Raw genomic sequence first — 10,301 nt, forward strand, 5'->3', positions numbered from 1 at the left:
AGAATTTCTTTTAGTACCTCTAAGGTAGGTCTGCTGGCAACAAATTCTCACTTTTTTTTTTCTTTCAACACTTTAAACATGTCACTACACTACCTTTTTGCCTCCATTTTTTCAGATGAGAAATCATCTATTAATCTTACCATGTTCTCTTAATTTTCAGTATTTCATTATGATGGGTCATGAATCTCTTTGTCTTTATCCCAATTGGAATACACTGGGATTCCTGAATCTGTATACTGTTTAACAACACATTTGAGAAGGTTGTTGGCCATTATTCTTCAGATATGTTTCCTATATCTTTCTCTTTTTCCTCTCTTCATGGGACTCTCATTACGCATATGTTGGCATATTTGATGTTGTCCTACAGGTCTCTGAGATGTTAATCATTTTTCTTTAATCAATTTTCTATATTTTCTTCACTGGATTATTTCTATTGATCTATCCATCTTCTATTGATCTATCTTCAAGTTCTCCTATTCTTTCTTCTGCCATCTTGTATCTGCTATTGATCTTACCTAGTGATCTTACCCTTCCATTACTGTACTTTTCAACTCTAGAACTTCCATTTGTTTATTTATTTATTTATTTTTAGAGCTCCTGACTTATTTACTTTTTTTTTTTTTTTTTTGGCTGTGTTGGGTCTTCGTTTCTATGCGAGGGCTTTCTCTAGTTGTGGCAAGTGGGGGCCACTCTTCATTGCGGTGCGCGGGCCTTACACTGTCGCGGCCTCTCTTATTGCGGGGCACAGGCTCCAGATGCGCAGGCTCAGTAGTTGTGGCTCACGGGCCTAGTTGCTCCGTGGCACGTGGGATTTTCCCAGACGAGGGCTCGAACCCGTGTCCCCTGCATTGGCAGGCAGATTCTCAACCGCTGCGCCACCAGGGAAGCCCTCCATTTGTTTATTTTTATGTTTTTATTTCTGTATTAAGATTTCCTATGTCATGAGTTATTATCATATTTTCCTTCAATTCTTTAAACATGATTTCCTTTAACTATTTGAAATATTTAAAATACCTGCTTTGAAATCTTTGTTAAAGATCTAGGCCCTCTTAGAGACAGTCTATTGACTTGTCGCTCTTTTGTCTAAGTGTGGGTCATACTTTTCTCTGCATGGTTCTTTATTTATATTTGTTAAAAAGTAGATATTTTAGATTATATATTATACCAACTCTTGATTTTTTTTCCTGAGGACTGTCATTCTGAATATATTTTCTTTCATTTTTGTGTGTTTGTTTATTTTAGAATCTAATCAGGAACTAATCTGTGGAACCTGTTTCCCTCATAGTGTGTGGCTGCCAATGTCTCTATTCAGTATATTTTATCCTAATTTTAAGTTTTAGCCTGGTGTCCAGTGGGTCACCCCCATGTGTATCTGCATAGTTTAGCAGTCATCCAATGATTAGACAGAGGTGTTCAAACTCCTCAAATCAATAAGTCTTCTACCTTGTGTGTAGGTTAAAGATCAAGTCAAGGTAGTTTTCAAGTCAAGGAACTTGGTGTTTGACGTACCTCTGGCTCAGATTTCCACTTTACATCCCCAGTCTAGTAACTCAATCTTTTTCCTGTTGCTGTATTCCAGTTTTCCTGTGTCAAAAATCTGCCACATATTAATGTCTAAGGCCCAGTCCTGTTCTTGAACTGAAAGTCTAACCTTGTATTCATTCCCGGCTACACCCTGACACTGGCTGCTTCGTCTAGATAACCACCTACTAGCTATCAATAATCTCTTCTGATACTGGGTTTTCTCTTTTATGCCTATCAGTTCATGGTTTGGCCTGTGTCATAAGCAACTCAGCTTCCAACCTAGGTGAATAAGGTCAATAAAGAGAGGAAATTTCAGAGACAGACCATTATCATGGTATTTCTTATGCCTGTTACAAAGTGGTGTTTTGCTCTTTACAATCACACAAGTGCTTGTGGCATTAAATTAAGTAAAATGACTACAACTGTTTCCTTAACTATCTCCTTAATCCCATGTAAATTTTTAAATTCTCCAAATGTTAAGGAAGTTTTGTAATTTCTGAGCCTATTTTTGATATACTGCTTATCAATCAGAGAAAGGCGATTTAAGAGTGGTAAAAAACTTCATATATGTACACATACACATTTACAAATTTATGTTAAGTGCTTTAAGTTATAGAAGTAAAATATAATTAAATAAATAATCTCTTTCTGTTTTAGCAATGGGTTTGGCCTTAGTAAGTAACCATCATGGCAGCAAATTATTTCATGTATATCTCCCACAAAGATTATTCTTTCCTGGAATAATATGCATATTAATTAGTTCCTACAGCACTTGAGAGACTTCTGTTTTATTCCCACCAGTAAGGTCAGAAAATGCAGCCACCTTAGTTAGCAGCACATTTAAAAATCTTGAAGCAAGTTGTGGTCACAGAGAAGACTGGGCACCTCAAGGGAAGGGCAAAACCAAAGATAAAAATTTTTCACAGCTCTGAAATGATACCATGTGACCTAATCAACACACTGCATTTGTAGCATCCTAATCCCCATTACCCACAATTAGAATGGACAGTTCTATTCAATTAGTATGTGGCCAGAATGGGTTTATATTTAGTGTTGAAAATATAGGCATGCCACATTAAAATTCAAATATTCAAATGAGAAGCCTCAAGAGAATTTAGATTTTTTTTAACGACTGGTACCAAGCTACGTATAATAATATAAGAAATTGGCCTAATAGAATTTTAGACTTATGATTTACTCTAAGGTAAAAATGCCAAAATTACCTCAAATTTGCCCACAAACTGCTAATCAGCTTTTAGATTTTAGAGGTTAGGGATACCCTGAATATAGAAACCTCCATGCGCAAATCAACAAAAGACTTCTTTTCCATTTTTATAATACAGAAATGACACGCTGATGTTCCCCAAAGTAATATGTCCGCACTTACTAATCTTTGATTTCTGAAAGTCTAAACTTGACCAAGTGAACTATACATATACATAAGCTAATCTGAAACATTTTGAGTTAATCCCAAAGAGTTAAATTATGTATTTGAGTACAGTGAAATATTAAATTGCCCTAAATTTTCCTAAAATATTAAAATGTCATTATAATATAACAATAAACTCAAGGCAAATAATTCCAAAGTGTAAATAACTCTAGAGTGTGGTAAAGGTTAGCAGGAAGGTAAACTCATATTTGGAGAAGCTATACAAACTGGTTTTGAATATTAAGGTATCAGTTTCTTGATCAAATCCTGTATACATACACCACTTGGGAGTGAACTAGATGATTCTTTAGCATAAAGAAAGAATACCATTATATATTACACCTGTAACCTGAAGAAAATAATACATTTCCAAAACATCATATGTATGTTGAGAGGAATGAAGTAGCAAAGTGGCCAAATGTGGCAGACATTCTTATACCATGGGTCTAGAGACCTGAGTTATACTCCTTGTTTTGCCACAACTAACCTTGGGAAAGTAACCTGACTCTCTGGGTTTCAGTGTCTTCATCTGAACATGAGGTTATTAGTATCAGATGATCTAACAGAGGTTCTAAAATGGCGACCTGTTGTGTGGATCTGGCCAGTAGATATATTTGGTTTAGACTGGTGTTTTTAAACAACAACAACATTTTTAATTAAAAGTTTTCACATAAAAATTTCCTTTTTTTCTTTTAACTCAAAAATCTGTCCCAATGCAGTGCTGAAATTACCATATGGCAACACTTAGCTTGAGCTGGGTAGTGACTGCCCTCTACAGATGCAAGCTCCCTTTAGTTGGTTTCAGTTATACTCTTCAAGTTTTTTTTTTTTTTATTGAGGTAAAATTGGTATAGAACATTGTATCAGTTTCCTGTGTTCAACATAATAATTTGATCTTTGTACATACTACAAAGTGATCACCACAAGTCTAGTTACCATCTGTCACCATAATAATTGTTCCCTTTCACCATTTTGCCCACCTCCCTCCATTCTTTAGTCTTGAACATGCATCTGCACTCACCCAGCCCATTTTACTCATTTACTGCATCTGCCTAGCCCTGTAGGCATTTGATATTGCGATCTCTAATTCAGTATGTCCCTTCAGGCTCTTAAGATTCTGTGATTCTTCACGTTAATAAAAATACATTCGCCTGTTATTTCCTAGAATAGTAAGCTTCTACTTAGATAAAACCAGAGAGAATGGGTAAGACAATAGTTATGCTCTAGTAAACATACATTCAAGGAAAACTGGAGAATGGAGTATTGCTCATTTGGATGGACTTGGACTATCAAGGTAAAACATGAGCTCCCTGGGAAATGTGGACATGGGGAAAATGTCACTTACAATTTGGGCCAAAAAGGGCAAAAATAAATTTTGAAATGGAATTAAGGAAGAACGGAATAATTTGTTTTAACAAATGCCCTTTTGAGGCCAGACATGGTGCTAGTCTCATGTTATTACCTGATTTGTTAAACCTCATAGTCTATCAGCTGCTAGGTATCGTCCCCATTATAAGGACGAGAAAATTTAGGCTCATAAAGATTAAGTAACTTGCCCAAGGTCACACAACTAGTAACTGTCAGAGGCAAAATTTGAATCTAACTCTAAAGCCACAGTTCTTTCCACTACATCACCAGACAAACATTTACTTCCTAGCTTGGCCTATAGTCAACAGACTTGAGAGATATGGCGTGGGGGAGAATGAACCTACCTTGTTTCATTTGCAAGAATATGACTAGGTTCTGCAGTTTCATTAAAGATGCCCTTTTCCAACAAGTATAAATGTATAAAACTTGGACCCTAAATCAATTAACAATTAACAACTGAAACTTGGAATACCTTCCCCTAAATTATAGTAGTATCACATAATCAGCTGTATCAGTGAGCCTAAATATCTTAAGGTCATTCATTCACCTTCAAAAGTTTAGATGTTGCTATTTCTGAAACTAAGGGTAAGTCAAGAAGACATACCTTATGGTAATTTTAAAATATCAGGAACAATTTTGTGAACACTTACTAAGAACTTGTCTTATTTCATCCATTTCATGGATATTCATGTGAATGCCTATTCAGTCATATTCTGTTTTCACAAAATTGACAATTACAACAAAATCCTTCTTAAAGTATGCTCTGGTGAAAATGTTCATAGACATAATAAAAACCTGAATACCCAGCTTCTCTGAATTTTTATAGAGTACTGGGGAAAATATATATTATAATGTGTGCCATAATTCCCTTGATCTCTCTTGAAAAAAGAGGGACTCTAATTACATATGAGATCAGAAGGAGACAAATACTATTCAAGAATTGCCTTTCAATTTTTGAAGTATGGGTGTGTTTTTTAAAGGTTCATTGTATTCCTTTATGGTCATCACTAATTGCAATACAATCTCAGAAAAATAATTCAGCATATTTATTCAGTCATGTTTCTCTCTTACCATGTTATACTGTTTCAGTAGTCCACGTTTCTAAAATACTCATTGAATTAGATAATCAGCTGTACAAATACCTTACACAATGAATTCTTTTTCTGTATTTTAAAGATGAGGAGTATAAGAAACGTTTATTTATAATCCAAATTTAAATCCCTTTTGCTTTAAAAGCAAGGCCAAATAGCAAAGCGTCTTCTACTGTTTGTGCTCTATAACATCTCTTGATTACTCTGACAGAGTTCCAGTCACAGGTTGTGAGTCAGAAAGAGGATTTTCAATGTCCAGCAGCTAAATGTGTCAGCCATGACATTTCTGAAAGTTCTATTTTTATATACAGAGAGAAGGAAAAATCACTTCTTTGTATCTGTCCCTTGCAAAATCCTCAGTTTAACTCCAGCTTTAGATATGTACAATAGTGAATGCATTCTTAGTTAACATGACAAGCGACTGACATTTTTAAACTGGAATAATGCAAGTAATGAAAAAATAATCTACGCAAGTTTGTCCCTTCTGCATTCTTATTCCCTCTTTCAGTCATAAAGCCTGTTAAAATGTAGTTGAAATAATACAAAATGCAATTCAAATCTCACTATTGTCCTAATCCTTTTTTTTTTTCTACTCTTATACAGCTTATCTAAAACTGTTGAAATATAACTTGCTTGAGTTATAATATTATGTGAATTAAGAATCTGTATTGTTTGGAAGCTCTTTTAATTGGTCTACAGGGAGGTTTTCTGTATATATTAAAATGATTGTATGTCTGAATTATAACGAACCTACCTTTAAAATTCCTTTGTGTTTAAAAAATATATTAGAGGCAAAACATTTTAATACTTCTTGGAGTAGGCTTTATTGCTAAAATTATTGGTTTGGCAATCTTGGCATAAATGGAAATTTCTGATAGGCTGTCATATCAATGTCAGTGGAGCCCAGGAATTTCATGGCTCTGGCTGTTTTCCTTATTTTTATTTATAAATTCTGTTTCATAACAGCAATAAGATGCTTCAGGCCTTGCAGTTCTGGGGGATTATTGCACTTGTCAGGTGGTAAAAATCACTGGACCCTCTGCCTTGTGATTTGGAATACCACTAGAGGCATGTAATCACTGAGAAATGCAATTCCTAGAATTTCTTAATATTTTATAATGACATATTTAACTTTTAAAATAAATGATCTATTTTGAAGGCTGGAGGTGTCATAAGAGTATTCAACCAGCAGCTAAGGAATGGAGAAAACGTAGATCATAGAGGCAGAGAGAAATGGCCAAGAAGTGACCATCTTACAGTAAGTCCTGAAGGATATAAAAATCTAGAATAAAGTATATTTTATATGAAAATTGAGAAGCTGGCTATGATTGGTCAACATATTTGTATATTAATATAAATTGTTTTACCATAATATTCTGTTTGTTTTCTTCCTTACAAATAAATATTAATATGTTTATATACAAAAACATGACAGACTGCAAGTATAAATACATGAAGGTCATGTTTGAAAAAATGTAATTTACTTACACTGAAGGAAAGGCTACACACTATTTCTTTCTATTAAAAAAGTCCTACCTGATATAATTAACATAATACTTAATAAAAAATCTTGAAAAGTATACTCTTGAAAAGGAGCAGCCTGATTTCTTAAATAAATGGAATGTCAAATTGACTCAAATTATATAACAGTGGATAGAGGTTTAAAATTAAAAATTGAATTTCTATTTCTAAATAATTGTTTGGAAGTAAATTCCTGTATCTTATCAATTGTTCTAAATAACAATGTAAACCAAAGGAGACCAAATTATCTTTGCAGGGAAAGAATACCAAAGTTTTTCTTGGAAAAGGGCCAATTTTACATAGGGGGTGTTTATGGCCTGGGGAGTTACTGTAGCAATAGAAAAAGATTAATAATTTGCACATGTTAGATTCCTGGAAGGCAGGATACAGCTGTAAAGAATTAACCCCTCTTGAGAGATGTAAAAACACAGAGCAGCTGAGAGGAGACCTATTGGGAGGGACTAAAAACTATTCAGGCTACAGATGTCCTCAAAGTGAAGCAGAGAAAGTACTTTTGGGAACTGACATGCTTTTGTCTTTGCTTATAGATGGGCAGATACCTTAAAAAAATTTTAGACAAAAGGAGCAAATTGTGCCCAATTAAAATGTATTACTGAAATATTAAGTAAGCAGTATAATGAATTGTTTAAAGAAATGACTACTACAATGCTTTTCTCAAGGATGACCTAAAATAAAAACCACTCTATTAAAGGAAAGTATGTACATCTGTGTGATGAGGCCCTACACCTCTAACTTTCTGGAAGGCCGCGTCATTGACTGACAGACTCATTTTTCAGAATACACAGACCTAAACAAATAAGTAATCAAATCAAAACATTTTGTCAATGACTAAACGAGAGGTCCAAATTCCATTTTAACTGAAATTGGTGGTTGATTTTTGCTTCATGGAAGAGAAAAGTGGCTGCTATGCTTCAATGAAAGAAGCCCAACATAACTTTTAAAAAGATCTTAAAACACAGGTTTAAAGAGTGAAGATATTACTGAAAACATTTTATAACATCTGCTTTAAGTAAATTTCATTCATCATTCCAATTTCGTTTAAGCCTGAAGCAGAGATGGAAAAAATACACACCCGACTTAATGTATAATTCAGTACCTTGGTGTTTCCTTCAAAATAATACGCCAGTGGTTCTCAAAGTGTGGTCTCGGGTCCCCTGAGGGTCCCTAAGACTCTTTCAGGGGGCTCACAAGGTCAGACTTATTTTCATAATAATACTAAGACCTTTTTTTCTTTTTCCACTTTCAATGTCTCACGAGAGTTCAAGTGGACTTTCCAGAGGCCACATGACATATGATGACATCATCACTCTGGAGGCTAATGGAACGTGTATGCATGTGTATTCTTCTGTTTGGGGGGATTTTCTAGGTAAACTCTTTGGGGTCATCAGTTATTTTGTATAAAGTAGTCTTGAGACCAAAAAGTCTGAAAGGTATTAAAATATGGTCATCTGGCCCACCTCACAACAACATCCTTGCCTGTATCTTTGATCCTTTCAATGCTTTCTACATAGTGTTAAACACATTGCAGTTGATATTATTATTATGAGTAAAGAATGAACATATTTGTTATATGTACATTTAAAACTCTGTCCTTTAAAAATCAATGAAAGAAAGTTGTGTCATCAGCTTATAAAATATATAAAAGTAGACTGGCTGTCCTAGGGAGAAACATAGATCTGCCTATGGGCTGGCTCCATAGACTCCGCCAGAGTTTCCTGAACTTATACTGAGACATTATGAAAACTACCATGTTGGATTTTCCATATGTGTGTGTGTGTGTGTGTGTGTGTGTGTGTATATATATATATATATATATATATAGAGAGAGAGAGAGAGAGAGAGAGAGAGAGAGAGAGAGAGAGAGTTGTTCTACATATATAATTTTATATGATTTCAATAACAATCTGATGAGGTATACGAAATAGATAGTATCCCACAATAAATACAAAGAAATTGAGAGGCTTGGAGATGTGAAATAAACTGTCCAAGGGCACACACTAGTAAGTGGTGTGGCCAAGCCTGACACCAGTGTCTTCCAATCCCATGTCCACGGCCTTGTCTCTATAGCATTCTAGCTCTACCTGGGATTTCAAACTGCTCATAAACTTAAGCCTTATTTTTATAACTATTATATATTTAGCTCCGTTCTTCCCTAGGAATGGAGAGAGGAGAGAAGAGCCCTCTTTACTCATTCTGAGTTTTTCTCAAGAATTGTCTTCTAAAACCCTACCTTGGCAAGCACCTCCATGAAGATAAAATTTACTAGGGAGTTTTCTGTTAACACTGTTCCCCAAATAGAAATAGCAAACAAGCAAATAAATACAAGAGGGAGAAGAGGGGGGGATAATCATTTAGGAAAGGTATGTCCCAAGATGACAGTGATTCTGCTTAAATTCTCCTCCTTTTTTTTTGCCCAACCCAGTGGGCATACTGCAAGTTGAAAGAGAGAAGTATCAAGAATTTAAATTCTTCATATATTATACACATATGAGGTTTTTAAAAATAGTGTATTTTAACTGAAAAGTATGCACCTTACACCCTTATTTCAGGTAAGTAAATAAACACGACAGGATGAACAGTTTTCTAAGATCAAATAGGCAAAGAAACAGCTAAACAAAGTTAAAAATTAACAAGGCAAATCTACAGTACATCTGATTTAATCCCTATACTGTTTTTTTTTCCCTTCATTAGGCAGTTGTTACCAGACCACCTTTCCCTTTTCTGTAAATTCTTCTTCATTCCTCAACCTCCAACAATGATACCGCAACTTTTATTTGCAGCTCAGTTATGTGTTTGGTGAGGGAATAGGACTTCGACAGCAGTATGATATTTCTGAGGAATAGGTCAGTCTCCTACTGAGTTGGAATTTGCAACCTTCTTGGGGTTGCCTGGCCCAGATATTTTTTGCTAGACCAAGAACTGAACATGGTCATTATTTCAGACTTCAGAGAAACATTCACAAGCTGGTCTGATCTGTCTAAAGCTACATTAAAAGCTCCTGAATACCATTCCGATTAACCAGTGTATTTTGAATAATTTTTCATCGAAAATAGCACCACACACAAATCAAGTAATAGAAGCATTTGTCAAGCTGTGTTAGTTAATAGTAACTAATATAAAGATTACAGAATATTCAGGGAAAATTAATCTAATGACTTAACACAATCCTATGTTTAATTAACACAACAATGTTTTGCATACCAACTCATTCTACTATCTAAAACAGCATTTTATCACACAAAATAGAATAACAGTTGACTTATACAATATTCTTTATCACCACGGTGTTTTACACTATGTATCTAATGTACTGTTAAAAAATAAACTGAGGCATATTAAAAACTTTT

Source organism: Balaenoptera physalus (genome assembly GCF_965194825.1).
Source record: "Balaenoptera physalus genome assembly, chromosome: 6".
NCBI classification, from domain to species: domain Eukaryota; kingdom Metazoa; phylum Chordata; class Mammalia; order Artiodactyla; family Balaenopteridae; genus Balaenoptera; species Balaenoptera physalus.